This window comes from Balaenoptera musculus, chromosome 2 (assembly GCF_009873245.2).
Source record: "Balaenoptera musculus isolate JJ_BM4_2016_0621 chromosome 2, mBalMus1.pri.v3, whole genome shotgun sequence".
In the NCBI taxonomy this organism is placed as follows: Eukaryota; Metazoa; Chordata; class Mammalia; order Artiodactyla; family Balaenopteridae; genus Balaenoptera; species Balaenoptera musculus.
Genome location: NC_045786.1, coordinates 113,599,168 through 113,617,323, shown reverse-complemented (window position 1 = coordinate 113,617,323; position 18,156 = coordinate 113,599,168).

Sequence of the window (18,156 nt, the reverse complement as noted above, 5' to 3'; positions counted from 1 at the left end):
TCACTTGCGGTTAATGTGTTGCTTAATAGGCATATATTTCTTCGTGTAAATTTTGGTATTTTCTTTGCCCATGATTTAACTAACTCATCTTTTACAGAAAGCTGTTGTAAAATTATATTTTCAATCTTAATAGTTTTAGCTTTTCTTTTTAGGGGGATAATGCTGCTGCCTGAGTGTAAGAACAGGAGGTAAAACCAGGTTAAAGGGTTTTGTTTATTATCATCACTGTAATAGTTTAAAGCAATAACTAAACAGGTAATACCATTTTTATTATCCTCAGGGAGATATTCCAAGTGTTTTGGAACCCAATTTGTATTGATAAAAATAAATTAGATGAAATTGACTGAAAAGAGAGCTCTCCATATGAGAGTTCAAAAGATGAATTATATTACCCTTCAGTTATTGATAATAACAATAATTTACCTTACTACTTTAGTATTTAGTTTACAACATACTTTCACATACTCTATTTCAATTGATTTGAGTGACTTAAGTCATGCAGCTTGTACTAGCCCATTGATTTTTTTCTATTTCCTTGATTATTCAAGCAATTCATAGTCATTGTAGAGAATTTAAATACAGGAAAATATATAGAAAAAGATCACTCTAAACCAATCACAGTCAATATTTTGGTGAACTTCCTTTCCGTCTTTTTTTCTGTGTACTATTCCAGTATTTAAGCTAACACTCTATACAGTTTATTACACCATCTTTTTCTTTTGACATTATAACAGGCATTTTCCCATTTTGTTTGAGTCTTTAAATATTATTTGAATAACTGCATAAGATAATTCTAATTTTTAAACATGTATAAATAGAAATATATTTTGGATATCTTTATGCTCAAAACATTTTTTGTGTTTCAGAATACTTTCTTAGGGTAGATTACAAGATTATATTTACCAAATACTAGAAGCAGCCATAGGATCAGAAGGGATTTGATTTTATGTAGTTAATCTTATTGCCTTTGAGAACAATTCTATTTATTTTTATAATCCTTAAAAATCTATGGAAATTTTTCTTTGCATCTCTCGTAAGTGTTAGAGACAGAAACCCTCAAATCACTCTTCTCATTATGTTCTCTGGTGAAGAAAGAAAACATCTAGTTGTTATCTTAGTAGAATAAGATAGTTAAAGAATATTATTAATTTTAATGATCATTCTCTTTAAGAAGATAAAGATGTTAATAATGATAGCAGCCAACTTTACTGAGAACTCACTATGTGCATGGCACCATGTTCTAGCATTTTACATGCATTAACTCAATAAAGATAATTGCATGATTGAGAAAGAAGATGAAGAGTAATTCACCTCAACAACTAGGCGTGGTGAGCCAATTTATCAACACAGGAAGTAGGTTTAGGTTTCCCTTAAATAAATGTAGAATATAAGAAAAACTGCTGCTAGTCAACCAGTAGATATACCAATAGACACTTTCTCATCTTGAGGAATGTTGTAGAATCCCTCAGAGGCCATTAAAAATGGGAGAGGAAAACATTTGGGAGAAGGAATGAGTGACATGTGTACTTTTCATTTCTTTCTTTTTGAAGTAATGGATGGCTGAAAATAGAAGGGTTAGGATGGGAATACCAGTGAGAATCAAAGAAAGGAATATAGTCAAATAACTTGAGAAAAGTGTTTAAAAGAACATAGTAGCCCGATTGTATGTGCTAGCCACTGGTGTGAGAAAATTTTTATATTACCTAATTTTATGCTCACAACTCTATAAAGTGGGTGAAATTATCCCCGCACAGTCCAAGGGAGAAACCGACCAGCAAATGCTTGACAGAGTATAGAAGTCTGGGTTAGAAATATTAAATAAATACATTTAATATTTTCAAAGAGAAAAAGGAGAAAATCAACAAAAACAAAAATAGGTGATGAGACACACACATTAACCTAGTAGTTAAGAAAAGTAACCAATTAGACATCTTAGATATAAAGACTATATTTGAAATTTAAAAACCTCAGCTGTTGGGCTAAATAGCAGACAAAATACAGATGAAAAGCAAATTAATGAACAGGAAGATGGAACTGAGGAAAACTTCCAGAACCAAGCTATTAAAAGACATAAAATATAAAAGAAGTTTTAAGAGACACTTGGGATACATATTTTCAGGAGGAAAAAATAGAGAGAATGGTGGATGGGCAATATCTTAAGAGAAAGTGACTAACAATTTGGCAGAAAAAAAATTTTGCAGACCCATGTCTTCAGATTTTAAAAACTTATCAAATGCTAATCAACATTAATTTTTTAAAACTCATGTCTAAACCCATGATGAAACTTGTGAAAAGTAAAATAAATCATTAAGCTTCCATAAAGAAGACACAGAACACTATAAGGAATGAGAAAATATTGTCATTAGATTTCTCATCAGTAACGATAGTTCTAGAAAAAAAGTCAGAAAAATACTTTCAAAGTACTGCGGGAAAAAAAACAAAAAACAACCTTAGAACCTGACAAGGTTCTAAGAAAAAACCTGACAAGTCAAACTATCAGTGAAGAGTGATGACAAACACATTTTCAGATACATAAGAACATAGAAACTTTAACACCCACAGATCCTTGCTTTAAGATGTTTGGAGAAGTGGATTTGCAATTGTAGTTCTTGAAGCAAACTTGCTTCAAAGTCAGGGAATGAACTTTTCAGAACAGTAGAAAATTAGAGGTAGAGTCATTATCTGGGACATCTGTGCTTTGCCCAACACCCTCTTCCTGCCCTTATGAAAATGTAGCCTGGCTGGTACTATTGGCTTAGCAGGAATTTAGCTTTCTCAGTTCTGGAGAATGTTACTTTGGAGAGTGTCACAACCACTGCATGACCCCTAAGAGAACAAAAAGGTCAATAAAAGCAGTGATAGATCTCTACTTCTGACCAAGATGGAGTAACAGGATTCAGATCTATCCTGCCAAGTAAACAACTAGAAAAAAAAATTTTTTTAAAACAGATAAAATAAGCAAATGCTTTCAGACATTGGACAATAGGAATCATAGGACTATGATCCCTGAAAGGAAGCAAACAAGTTGAGCCCTACAATTGTGCCAGTTTACTAGGCAGTAACTAGACAGTTTCTAGTCTGCAGCTCAGGGAGGTGGAATGCGAATAAAGTCTGTTTGTCTCACTGGGTTGAAGAGACAGTGATCAGAGTTTGGGGAGGCAAGGCAGCTAGAGTTTGTGGGACAGGGAACCAGAGAAAAGGGAGCTCTGCAGAGAAGGAGAGTTCTGGAGATCTGCAGATCTTCGGCTGAGTATTGATCCAGGTACATGTGAAAGAAAACTAAAGTAACAGGCAGTTTCTAAAGTAACAGGCAGTTTCTAAAGTAACAGGCAGTACAATTACCAGCGCTCACACAGGAATGTAAATAGTTTGTGTTCTCACCAACACGAGTGGAAAGCTCTTGCAATATAAGGGGCATTGATTAGAATACTCAGGATGGGTATCACCTTAGTTGTGGGGCTAAGTTAGCCCTGGCCTACAGCTGCTCTGGACATGCCAAGACAGAGCTTAAAGACAAGCCTCAAAAACATAAAACTTATTATATGTAACTTAACTGCATATCAAAATAAAACCCTAACTAATGAACGCTTCAAAATCCAGAAACCAGCAATGTAAAATTTACAGTGTCTGGCAATCAAAAAATCAGGAAAATATGACCCATAACCATAACAAAAATCATTCAGTAGGAACAGACCCAGAAATAAGAGATGATGTAACTAAAAGACAAAGATATTAAAATAATGTCAACCTTTAAAACAAAAAGGTAAGTGGTTTAGCTAGCAAAATCAACTTTATTTGGGACTAACAGAGGAATTGCTATTTGGGACATGCAAACCATGCCAATTCATAGGCAAGTCCAGAGAACAAAGAAAAGGAGTGCTCGTTTATATAGGAAAGGAGGAGGATGGGAGGGACTGTTTTGAGTTAAAGTTCATTGGAGGAGAATGAGAATTCAGGGTTGTGGCAGCTTCCTATTGGTTGAGTTGCAGGGGATTTTATTGGCTGGCTGTTGCTGGGCAAGGAGAATATCTTCCTTCTTTCTGCTAGGGTATGTAAAGTAAGCTTCCTGTTGAGGTATGCTGCAATGAGTGGTATGTTTGTGAGAGCTCCCCCTTCAGGACTTCCTGACTCAATTTTGAATGAGGTTTCCCTTTATTCATTTTCACATTTCACCCTTTTGGTCAAGATCTTTCCTCTAAAGCATCACTGATCAAGAGTCAGTTTTCCCATATTTAGTGGTTTTATCCCTTTGATGCCAGGAAGAACCTTTCCTGGTTGTCATGTCCCACACTGGAGGGAAAGTATACAGATTGGAAGCCACTGAAGCCACACTTGAGTAACAAGGAAGGGTAGGAGAAAGAACTCTCAGGCATTTCTCATCTAAAGTCTATATCTTAGCAAGGTCATAAGTGTTGGAGATCATCTTGAAGCATTGAGATAGCATCACTTTATCAGTACATTGTTTCTACAAGAGTTTGACAGGCAATAGGTACAAAACTTAAAAATAATTATGCAAAGCAACATTTAAAGTTATATGACAAATCCAGATTGTATGATGGTTCTAAACCAGGACTTTAGACTTGAAGGTAGCCAACTGAAAAAATCAAAGGACCATGGAGAGTCGGGTTATATTTGTGTTAACCAGTGCACTGTTCCCTGATCTTACATAATTGAGTTTCTGCCTCTCCAGGGGCATCTATCCATGTGCAATAGGTGGTATTTGTTATCACACGAATGCTTCCTTGTTCACAAAGCAGGTAATCCAGAGCTGTGTGACTGTCTAAAAATACTTTCGCCAACAAGTCAAGTAATTTTTGTTGGGTCACTACTGCCTTGGCTGGGGAATTGGATAGCCCTCGTAATGGTAGGGAAAGATTTCTGATAATGTATTCACTGGCACATACTCCAACCCAAGGGAGAAAGGCTCTCCCTATGGAGGCAAACCTGGAGTCATGTATGCCTCCTAGAAGTTTCCATTTAAGGCAGCCACAGAAGCTTAATGGGGTGGGCCAATGGGAAACTTCTGGTTTGTTATGTATGTTAACAGGAACAATTAAATGTCCCAATAAGCATTGACTTCCAATTCGCCAGCTATCTAAACATTCATATCCCCATGGGAAATGCTGTTCACTGAAGACAAAAATGAAAACAGGTGGAGTGCAGAGAACTCTAGCTAAGATCTAGTTATTGATAGGTCCATTAGCTGGAATTTCCTGATTGACCTTTTTAAGCCAAAGATCAGAGGAATTGGGATGACATTCTGTAACGTGTCATTCCATCCTAAAAGGGTCCTTTCTGAAAGCCTTGCAAATAGAAGTTAGCCTGTTTGTATTTCCCTTGGATGCAGGGGACACATCATGTTTAGATAAGGAAAAGAATGTGGGGGAGTGACGGTCATATAATTAATGAGGATGGAGGTGCTTAGTTGAACTAGTACGGTTTTGACTGGGGAAAGATTGAAACAAGGTATGGTCAAAACAGTCTAACCCAATAGCTAACATTCATAAGCTCACAGCAGTGGCATTTGGGACTAAAGAGAAATTGGCTACAGGTAAGACCAAGCAGTCTATGACATAGTGAACAGATTGGAGTATCTGGTGACAGATCTAACATTCAGAAAGTTTTCCCCCTTTTGCAGTAGATTGGGAATTGCGGATAAGAGCATTGCCTTTCCAAGAAAGAAAGGGAGAAAATAAGCTAAGAAGCAACAGTGAGAAAAAGGTATACAGGTCTGGTCCAATCATCTTGGAAAAGCCATCTCCTTCAGCTGTTGTCTGCTTTAATTTCTGGAAATCTTTATTTTCGGGTCAGCAGTTGGTGTACAGGCTCAGTCAGGGTTTGGTGCTTTCTTTAGATGTGACACATGAATCCAAGATTCTACTCCTAGGACTGTGGCAGCACAAGGATTGGTTAACAGTACCTGATAGGGGTCTTTTCAATGGGGTTGAAGAGAGTCTTTCTGGAGATATCTTTTCCAATAGATGAAATCTCTAGGCTGCAAAGTTTGGTGTTTGAGGTCTTCATCTCTTGGGAGAATGCTGTGAAAAGATTGTAATACTAAAGCATGGTTATTTTCACTGGATGTAATTAGACCTTTGCAATATTGGAGTATATCTCTTTTTATTATTTGTGGACCAAAAGAAACAGGAGCTATATGCATGGGGCACCCAGCAATTATCTCAAAGGGTGGTAGTTTATGAGTTACAAAGGGGGTGGATTTGAGATTTAGAAGGACCAACAGCAATGCCTTTGGCCAAGGTATTTGGAAGGTTTCCACAAATTTTGCCAATTGGGTTTTGATGACATCATTAATTCTTTCAACTAGTCCTAAAGATTAATTTGAGGATGATGATAAGCACAGTGAAAATGCTATAAGTCTGGCCAAACAGTGCAGACTTTTAAATTTTTTTAACATCTTTATTGGAGTATAATTGCTTTACAATGTTGTGTTAGTTTCTGCTGTATAACAAAGTGAATCAGCTCTACGTATACATATATCCCCATATCCCCTCCCTCTTGTGTTTCCCTCCCACCCTCCCTATCCCACCCCTCTAGGTGGTCACAAAGCACGGAGCTGATCTCCCTGTGCTCTGCGGCTGCTTCCCACTAGCTATCTATTTTACATTTGGTAGTGCATATATGTCAATGCCACTCTCTCACTTTATCCCAGCTTACCCTTCGACTAGTAAAATGGGTTCCCCAGTCACTGTGGAGCTCAAGAGGGGTTCCCCAGGTAGGGATAATCTTTTATAATAGTATTTTAACCACTGAAGTGGCAGCAGCTTATCTACGTGGAAAGGTTTAGACCAAGTGGAAAAACAAAACAAACCATGGCTAATACATATATTTATATCCCTGAGACAAAGAAGCTGAATAATATCCATTTGCCAAACTTCAAATGGTCCCTTTGGCGATTTAAAGTGTCCAGGAGCAGTGTGGACTGGTTTCCCTGGATTATATTTTGGGCAGGTAGGGCTAGCAAAGCAGGCAGTTCTTTCAGCCTTATTAATATTTCCCCACCAGTATTGATTCATAAACGTTATCACTTTATCCACAGACTAATGGTTTGATGCATGTGCAGTGGTTGGTAATGGGAATTTTAGAGTCTCTGGAAGGACTGGATTAGTACTTGCCTCAAACCAGCGTTCTCTTTTTATTAGATTTCCAATATTGTTTTTCCTTTTCTGGGGCTGATTTTTGGGCATATCTAGTCAAATTTTCTAGATTATCTAGAAACATCCTTTTGGACCATAACAGAATTTGGTTGTTGGTTCCTTTGAGAGCAGTATTCTTGGTGGAAATATCAGTTAGGTGGTTTCCTTTAGCTTCTGGGGAGTCAAGTTTGGAATGCCCAGGGATCTTAATAATAGTCAAAATGGCTAGTAGGAGTATGGCATCTAATAAATTTTGGACATAAGTGCATTTTTTCATTTCATCTCCATTAGAGATAAGGAAACCTCTTTGTTTCCATAGCATTCTGAAGTCATGTCTACTCCAAAGGCATACTGACTACTGGTATAAATGTGGCTTTGCCCTGGGCTAGAGTACAAGCTCAAGTAAGAGCATATAATTCAGCTTGTCGGGCCAAGGTAGCCAAAAGCAAAGATACTGCCTCCATGACTTCAAAAGGAGCTGCATTTCATATCCAGCACAAAGTTTACCATTTTCATCCTTGAAATAAGAAGCATTGGTAAACCATGAGAACTCAACATTGGTTAGACAAGTTTCCTGTAAATCATTGTGAGTGGTCAAAGAGTGATCTGTCAGAGTCTAACAGTCATGAGGAGTATCATTTTTATAGGAGGGAAGAAGGATGGCAGGGCTAAGGTTATTACAGTGAGAAAGAGCTATATAAGGAGCAGTTAGCAAGAGGTGAGACAACTGGCTGAAAGGTGTTGAGTGTGCTGAGAATTCAGGAGGGCTTCTACTGCATGGTGTGCAAAGATGGTTGGAGGGGATCCCATGGCTATTTCTCCAGTGGCCTTAACTAAAAGGACAGTGGCAGGAATGGCTCTGAAGTGAGGGGGTTATCCTTGAACCAATGCTAAACCATAGTAGTTAACAGTGTACTTAACAGCAGTACTTAACTGCTGACTGTAGTACTCTATGGGGCAATAGTGATCCCCATGTTTTTGGGTAAGTACTCCAAGAGTGCTTCCATCCTTCTCATATATGAAGAGGAAAAAGGGAAGTTGATAATTAAGGTGACCAAGGGCAGGGGAATTTATCAAGCTTTCCTTTCTGGTGTTAAAGGCTAGGTCATCCTGATCTTTTCAAGCAATAGGGTCAGGTTTGGTGTTCTTTAGTAATGCATATAAAGACTGGGCCGTGAGAGAAAAGTTCAGAATTTGGTTCTGCCAGTAGCCAGCCAATCTGAGAAAACTTGTAGTTGGGGTTTGATTTGGGGTTTTGGGAAGTTCAGGATCCCATGAAGCCTATCTGGATCTAGGTTCAGCCCTTGTTCTGAGAGCGGTCCCCAAAAAACAAACTTGGGTCTGAAAAAACTGCAGTTTCTCCTTAGAAATTTTATGTTCCTTTGAGGCTAAAAGTTTTAACAGGTGAATGCTGTCTTCCTATAAGGAGACATGGAAAGCAGGGTAGAGAAGCAAATTGTCTACACATTGTAATAAAGTAAGAGTCTCCAGGAAATTTTATATCATCTAAATCAGCATTTAAGGTTTGTGAGAAGTAAGAAGGACTTTTGGTAAAACCCTGGGCATTACCGTCCAGGTGTATTGTTGTCATTCCCAAATAGAGGCAAAGAGATATTGACTATCTTTATCCACTGGGATGCTAAAGAAGGCACTACATAAATGAATCACAATGAAAAATTAGCTTTCAGTGGGGATGGAGTCTAGTAATTTATAGCGATTGAGAACAACAAGGTGATGAGGGGTAACAATATTGTTTATGGCTCAGAGGTCTTGGACACATCTCCATCCCCAACCATTGGGTTCCTTGACAGGTAAAATAGGGGTGTTGCTGGCACTAGTGTGGGGGAAAATGAGGCCCAGGACCTTCTAGTATTCTATTATTGACTTAATGGCCTGGAGGGCCTCCATATTTATAGGGTATTTATTATTTCTGGGGAAAGGCTTTGAGGAATCTCTTTGGATCTTAATAGAAGGTGCACTGTGGATTGTGCCAATGTCAGTTAAGGATGTTGCCCTTAAGGAGGGTGGTAGCTGATCAATAGAGACAAATAACTAGTGTCTTTAGAATGAGCTCTAGTGCCATCAGAGGTAGAACAAATAAAATATGTTGAAGGATCATTTGTTTTGTCTAGTTGTCCATTTTGGTTGCTGCTATCAAATTCTAGAATTATTTCCCCGTTTTTGGAGAAAGAAATTCCAGCACGATATTTTTCTAAGAAATCGTGGCCCAGTAAATACATAGGAGAAGGAGAACTAAGGAGAAAATGGTGGATGTCTCTTAGAGGGCCTAAGTAAAAGGAGATAGGTTTAGAAACAGGAACCTGTTGAAGGATATTTGAGACTCCCACTATTTGGACAGTTTTGATACCCAAAGTAGGAGCTGTTTAATAACAGTGGGGTTGAGCACCAAGAGTGTAGCTCCAGGGTCAATAAGAACACAGAGAGATCCATTCCCAATCTGGAGAGTGGTTTCTCCAAGTTGACTAAGGGGAAGGCTTGGGAAAACCTCTGTAGTTCCTCTGAGTCCTGTCATTGGGGGTTAGGAGGGCATTGGAAAGACTGGCTAGAGGACTGAAGACACCTAGGGCACTTAAGCTTGTAATAGGCTTTCTTCTAATGTCCTGGCTTTTTGCAATAATGGCAGAGACCAAGAGGGTTTGTTTTTTTTTAAATTTTATTTATTTATTTATTTATTTATTTATTTTTGGCTGTGTTGGGTCTTCGTTTCTGTGCGAGGGCTTTCTCTAGTTGTGGCAAGTGGGGGCCACTCTTCATCGCGGTGCGCGGGCCTCTCACTATCGCGGCCTCTCTTGCTGCGGAGCACAGGCTCCAGATGCGCAGGCTCAGTAGTTGTGGCTCACGGGCCTAGTTGCTCCACGGCATGTGGGATCTTCCCAGACCAGGGCTCGAACCCGTGTCCCCTGCACTGGCAGGCAGATTCCCAACCACTGCACCACCAGGGAAGCCCCCAAGAGGGCTTAATTTTGCTTAGGGGCCTCCATTTGCTAGAGTTGAAAATTTAGGATTTTCGTGGTCTTACTTTAGTTGAATCATCCAAGATGTGGGTGAGCTGGTTGGCTAAATTAACTAAATCTGGAGAGGGTGTAGTTTCCCATTCTGTCCTGATCCTTTTAACTAGAAGAGAAAGATCCTGGTTCAGCTCATTAACTACCATAGAATTAAAGGCTACCCAAGTGGATTCAACATTCAAAGGAAGACCAGAATTTTTTAAAGACAATTTGGAATTGGCCAAAAATAATAATCATGCGTGGCTCATTGGGCTTCTGGGGACAAGCCTGAATTTTATTTCTATCAACTGGGTTTGGGAAAGCCCTAGCAATTGCCAAATGGAGTTACCCGGCAATTCCCTGATCCTGATAATATAATAAAGCAATGGTGATTTTTCTCCAGATTGTAATTTAAAAGACTTCTTGAGATCATCCCAATTAGCAGTTTTCATTCAGTGCTGGGCCTGGCCTTCACTGACAAGCATATGAACTAGCTGATATAAGTCAGAGAAACCAAGTTGATATGTATGAATGACTACATTAAATTCCTCAGCAAATCTGTGGGGATCCTTAGATACTTTAGGAAAATTTTTGACTGTGGCTCATAGTTTTAGTCCAGGGAATGTAAGAAATTAGGGGTTTAGCATTTGGATTCTTCGAGAGTCTGATTTCAAAGGGACAGATTTTAATAGATTCAGGGGAGGAGGAAGTGGGGAGAGCTTCGAAGAAAAATGGAAGTTCAATGAGACATTTAGAATGAGGAAGCAGAGGGTATAGAGGAGGTGAGGATGGCACAGAAGGGAAAGAGGAAGATGGCACCAGAGACAAAGAGGATGGGGGAGAGGGAAAAGAAGCCTCAGAAGCTTTCTTGTTTTCTTTCAATTGTTTGCTTACATTGGTTAATTTAGAAATGGTATTTTGTAAAGAGGAGATTCTATTTTTGAATGCATTTGGAAGCCTCCAGTTTCCAATTAAAATAGGGATCCCATTCGGTCTGTTTAATTTAATTTTATTTTTTTTAACATCTTTATTGGAGTATAATTGCCTTACAATGGTGTGTTAGTTTCTGCTTTATAACGAAGTGAATCAGTTATACATCTATATATGTTCCCATATCTCTTCCCTCTTGAGTCTCCCTCCCTCCCACCCTCCCTATCCCACCCCTCTAGGTGGTCACAAAGCATCGAGCTGATCTCCCTGTGCTATGCGGCTGCTTCCCACTAGCTATCTATTTTACGTTTGGTAGTGTATATATGTCCATGCCACTCTCTCACTTTGTCCCAGCTTACCCTTCCCCCTCCCCATATCCTCAAGTCCATTCTCTAGTAGGTCTGTGTCTTTATTCCCATCTGTTTAATTTTAGAGCTGCAGTCTTCTAATTTAGTTCTGAGAAAAACAAGTTTTGGGATGTTGAAAGTTCCCTGTAATGGCCATTGGAGTTGTAAATTACTTTGGTTAAGTTGGTCCATTTAGCTAAAAATGTACATGAAGAGGGACTATAGTTTTTGAACATAAAACTAGCTGGGGTCCCAGAAGGAGGATCCTCCTGAGAATTTAGAGAATTGGGATCCCATACTTTAGAACCTGAGGTTCAGAAAACAAATGTGGACTCACCAAAAGGACAATGCCTTAACGAAAACAAAAACAGATACTGAATTAAAGTTGGAGAGCTTAAACAAAAGGAGGTAGCTCAAATATTAGAGGAGACATACTTACTGAACCAAAAGGAAAAAAAAAAAAGATTCAATGAAATGAAGAGTGCAAAGGGCTCAAGTGGGTAACGTACATGATTCTGGATAGTTTCTATTGCTATTGTTAGTTCCTTAGGGATTCATTGCCTACAGATCCCACTTCTGACACCAAGTAACATCAACCTTTTAAACAAAAAAGGTAAGTGGTTTATCGAGCAAAATCGAGTTTGTTAGTGAAAAACGGAGGAATTGCAATTTGGAACATGAAAACCATGTTGAACCATAGGCAAGTATAGAGAACAAAGGAGAGGAGCATTCTTTAAAGAGGAAGAGGAATTTGGGAGGGGCTGTTTTGAACAAAAGCTCATTGGAGGGGAATGAGAGTTTGGGGTTGTGGCAGTGTCTCATTGGCTGGGTTGTTGCTGGGAAAGGAGAAAATCTTCCTTCTTTCTGCTAGGGTATGTCAAGTAAGCTGTGACAAGTGGTGTGTGAGAATTTCCCCTTCAGGACTTCCCAACTCCCTTTGAATAAGGTTTTCCTTTATTCATTTTCACAATACCAAATACAAATATTCTCTTTGTGCTCCAGAAAATATGAGGAAACATGACCATGATGAGGAGATATATGGAAGATATAATGAAGTTTCAAATGGGACTCCTAAAGTAGAGAAGTACAATATAAGAAATGAAAAATGCACTGGATGGGATTTAGAACAGCTTAAACAGTTTAGAAGATAATACCAATGAACTCGAAGACATAGCAATAGAAACTATCCAAAATAAAGCACCATGAGAAAAAGACTAGAAATAAATGAATAGTCATCTGGGATATCAAGTGCCCTACCATATGTACAATTGGAGTCCCGAGAGGAAAAGAGAGAGAGAGGAGGTGCTAGAAAAATATTTGAAGAAATAAAAGTTTAAATTTTCTAAAATTGATGAAAATGGCAAAACCACAGTTCCAGGAAGCTCAATGAATCCCAAGTGGAATAAAAATAAAGAAAACTATGCCAAGGCACAGTATAATCAAAATTGCTGAAAACCAACAATAAAGAGAAAAATGTTAAAAGCAGCCAGAGTTAACACATACACACATATATATATACAGAGAAACAAGGCTAGGAATTACAGCAGACTTCTCAAACTATGCAAGCCAAAAGATAATGGAGACACATCCTTAAAGTACTGAAAGAAAAAGCAGATTTCTTTACCTAGCAAATATATTAAAAATTGAAACCAAAATAATTTTTCAGAAAAGTAAAAACTAAGAGAAGTCATTACCAACAGATCTTCACTACAAAAAGAGTTAAAGGAAGCTCTTCAAGTGAAGGGGAAATGAGACCAGATGGAAATTTGGATCTACCCAAAGGAATGAAGGGCACCAGAAATGATGAATATATGGGTTAATATAAAATACATTTATTCATTTTTTTTTGTTTTAAACATAATGGATGGTTCAAGGCTAAATAATAATCATTATTTGTGGGAAGATATAACATATGTAGATTTTCCTGACTATTCTTGTTTGTTTATTTTTCCATATTAACTTTAAAATAAACTTTCCAGCTCCAGAAAAATATATTTTTTTATATTTTATTCAAATTATATTAACTTTATACATTAATATGGGGAGAACTATCAACTTTATGATATTTAATTCTTAGCCAAGAATGTGGGAGGTCTTTCAATTTGTTCAAGTCTACTTTGTGTTTCTCAGAAGTGTCTTATAGTTTTCTTTTTTATACATTTATTTATTTTTGGCTGCGTTGGGTCTTCACTGCTGCGCATGGGCTTTCTCTAGTTGCAGTGAGCGGGGACTACTCTTCATTGCAGTGCGTGGGCTTCTCACTGCGGTGGCTTCTCTTGTTGTGGAGCACGGCACTCAGACTTCAGTAGTTGTGGCACATGGGCTCAGTAGTTGTGGCTCACAGGCTCTAGAGCGCAGGCTTAGTAGTTGTGGCACACAAGCTTAGTTACTTCGCAGCATATGGGGTCTTCCTGGACCAGGGCTCGAACCCGTGTCCCCTGCATTGGCAGGCAGATTCTTAACCACTATACCACCAGGGAAGTCCTCTTGTAGTTTTATTTAGATAGATTTTGTACATCTATTAGGAAACCTAAATCTTAAATATTAGGAGCTACTGACTTGTGAAAATGAATTAGAAATTTAGACTAACTACCTCTGAAATTAAAATACAAATCAAAGGGGAAAAGTGGGGTTGATATTGTAAAGCTTGATTTACATGAATTTCCAAAGAAAAAATATTTTTAATATAAGGTGAGCATTTATAAAAATAAATGAGGTGATTAACAACTATAATAAAATGGGAGAAGAAATGTAAAACATGCCTTTGTACCCTTGAATGAGCCATTTTTCTTTTAGTTGGTCTATTTTCTACTAAAATTAGCAATTTAGGTACTGTTTTTCTACTTTTTCTACCAATTACTGAGAATGGTGTTGAAGTCTCCAAACATAACTGTGGATTTGTTTCTTTCTCCTTTCAGTTCTGTCAGTTTTTGCCTCAAATATTTTCAAGATCTGCTTTTGGTGCACAAACAATGTTGTTAAGTCTTTTTGGTGAACTGTCCCTTTTAACATTACATACTGCTTTTGTGATATCCACACTGTCTGATATTAAAATAGTCATTCTGGCTTTATTTTTATTGGTACTTGCACAGTATATATTTTTTCCATCTTTTAACTTTTAAGCTTTATATTTAAAGTGGGTTTCCTTTAGTCAGCATATAGTTAGATATTAATTTTTAATCAATCTTTAAATCTGTGTTTAGGTCATTCACATTTAATTTAATTATTGATATGGTTGGATTAAAATCTATTACCTTGTTATTTTCTCTTTGCCCCATCTCTTTTTTGTTTCTTCTTCTTTTCCTGACTTTGAATTAAATATTTTTATGATTCCTTCATATCTCCATTATTAGCTTATTATTCATACTTTAAAAAATATTTTAGTAGTTACCCTGGAGCTTATAATTTACATCTTTAATTTATCACAGGCTAACTTCAAATATTACACTGCTTCACGTGTAAGGTAAAAACCTTACAACTGAATACTTAAAATTCCTCCCTCACAATTTTTGTGCTATTTTTGTCACACAGTCCCTTATATGTGCTATTAACCCACAATAATTTGCCACTATTTCTACTTTAGACAGTTAATTATCTTTAGAACAAATAAAAATAAGAAAAAAATGTCTCATATATCACTTTATTGTAATCATTTTTTAAGATCTTCATTTTGTTGTGTAGATACCAATTTCTTTCTGCTGTCATAGTCCTTTTGCCTGAAAAACTTCCTTTAACATTTCTTATAGTGCAGGTCTGCTGGTAATGAATAATCTTCGTTTTGTTTACCTTTAAAAAATCTTTATTTCTCCTTCATATTTGAAGTGGAGATAGGGAACCTAATTTCCCCCCTCTTGGGTGTGGGCCAGACATAGTAACTTGCTACTAACAAGTAGAATCAGATGGAAATGACAATGTGTGACTTGAGAGACTAGTCCTAAAAGGCCCTGTGGCTTCTCTATCACTGCTTTTCTCCACAGTGGGTGACAGAACAACCACGCAAAGTCACTCCTGAATTTCTCACCCACAGAAACTTGGTGATAAGAAATATTTGTTGCTTTAAGCCACTAAATTTCAGGGTAATTTGTTACACAGCAGTATATAATATTGGAGTTCTCTGGGTTTCCTGGGTCTGTGGTTTGATGCTTTCACTATATTTGGAAATTTCTCGGTCATCATCTTTTGAAATGTTTCTTCTGCCCCAATCTCTCTCTCTATTCTCCTTTAGAGGTTCCAATTACATGTATATTAGACCGCATTATATTGTTCTACAGTGGTTGGATGCTCTATTTTCAGTTTTAAAAACTTGCAAAATCAGCCTCATCATGCCCCGCCTTAAGTCACCAATCCAAGCTCAGCAGCACCCCCTTCTCTGAGGGACTCCAGAGGGATGTTCCTCTAAGCTCTTGAATTTTAATAATTCCAAACTCTTCCCTTTGTTCCCGCAGCCCTAGAGGGGTTAGCTGCTTCCTGAATTTGCTAACACTGTGATAGATTATTGTTTTCTTGTTATCTTTTCAGTTAATTAACAACTTATCATTAGTAATAATTTATTTAAAATTTTTCTCTGTTCAAGTAACAAGTATGTTTTCTAAACCTTGAGTGAATCACAAATCAGTATGGGAAGTCCCAATAAACCAATCCTCAAAGCTGGGATTTTGAAACTGGTTTATTGTGTCCTTGGACTTGATTGTAGTACTGAGCTCCTTGCTAATAGAAAGTGGAATGTTGTGATCCGTTGTACGACATGGCAACACAGTTAGTCAGTTTTACTCCAACTTCTTTGATCGTGGAAACTTCTGTTGGAAGAAGCATCTTACAGAACTGGTATTCAGCAGAGCAAACTTTGGGAAATGCTGGCTTCACCATACTTCTCTATCCAATGATTCTCCCTAAACACATCAATGCATGTTCAAGTTGCTGCTCCTGTTTTACCTAAATTGAGAATTTGTACTCATCATTTGAGCCTCAAAATCAATGTTTTACATCAAGTGTTTAGAGCTTTTCCTGACACTGAATCCAAACACCTCCCCAAAGGAACTAATAGGTTGTATTGCTTTATACATATCTCTAATATGATCATTGTCACATTATATCATAGATGTTTGTTTACATATATGCCTCACCCATGAGAACTGGAGCTTTTTGAGAAATATCCTTGCCTGATTCATCTTTGTACCTTCAACATGGTCAGAGTGTCTGGCATATAGTAGGTACAATTAATTTGTATGGGTATCATTCGTGAGAAGGTTATGGAGACTAGCTGTATTTATTCATTAAGAAAAATTTGAGCACTTTTTGAATTTGCTGTTCCAGAGGAGAATAAACGGACATGCTTCATTATTTGAAATGAATTGTTTATAGCATTCTTACTACATGTTACAATTTCCCCTCAAGTGTAGGAACTTTTTTTTTTTTTTCCATTTTACAAATCTGTTCAACTTAGGCAAATAAATTCAGCTCGACAAGCATATACTGAGCAATTACTCTGTGCCAGAAACTATGCTAAGCCTTAAGTATACAAACATGATACATATAAAGTGTCATAGCTCAGTGGGGAGACAGATTCGTAGTCAAGTAAATTTCATATCAATGTGATAAGTACAATAATGGAAGCATATACAAGTTGTAGGAGTTGTTTAGCAGAGAAGATAAGGTCTTTATGACAAGGAGTATGAGGAAGGACTTCCCAGAGATTTCTGAACTGGAGTTTTTGAAGGAGGAATAGGAGTTTTCCAATTGGATAGGAGGCAGGGGCACAAATAAAAACATGGAGGCAAAAAAAATAGTAAAGCTTTGAAGAAGTAAAAGCAGTTTTGAGAGCATTAAGCACCAGATGGTTTGTGGCAGAAAATGAGGCTGGAAATTTAGGAAAAGGCCAGATCATGAGAAGAGCCTTAGATGCCATTTTAAGGAACTTGGGCTTATCCATCAGGTGATGGGGAGCCAGAGAAGGCAAATTAAACTTCTCCTTTTCTACATTAGGAAAAAGGTGTATTACACCATCTATTGAGCACGTGTATCTCAGGCACTTTGCTGGGCACTGTTTATTTAATAGGGCTGTACCTTTAAAGCTCTTTGTAAAGGACATTTTTGTTGATAAGGTAGGTAGCCTAGATTTCATTTATAGTTTCTATCCTCCCAAGTGATTCTTAGGATGAACTTTCAGGACAGTATTTCTAATTCTGTCGCTAATGCCAAGACCAACAATTTGAATTATTTCTGCCAGGCAGAAGATTTTTCAGCAACCCACTTTATAAACTGTAATTAGTTTTCTATAAAGGGTAAATTATTTCCTTTACTCTCTAAATTTCAGAGCTTTCATCATATTTTTGTTACACATTATTTTCTATATGTTTCTATTTAAAGTTAGCCCAAGGAAATCCACATCTTTTCAGCCTACAAACTCTTCTATTTAAAGTAAATAGAAGAAAATAAGAAAAAGTTCCAAAATGAAGGTAATAGGCATCAGGAAGGAGTAAGAAAAGTCCCTGGAAAGAAGAAATAATGCACAAAAGAGTTAAATTGCAAGTATTAGCTAAGTAAGCAATACTATGATATAAGTGGAAGTCTGCATGTTGAAACAGAGAATCTCATAGAGAATTTATATAGAGATCAAATGGCCATCAATTAATTCTATATTAGATGTTCAAGGGAACAAGTAAAACTTGAAATTTCAAAATCAGTGATGGCAAAGAAAAGAATGAGCAGTACCTTATT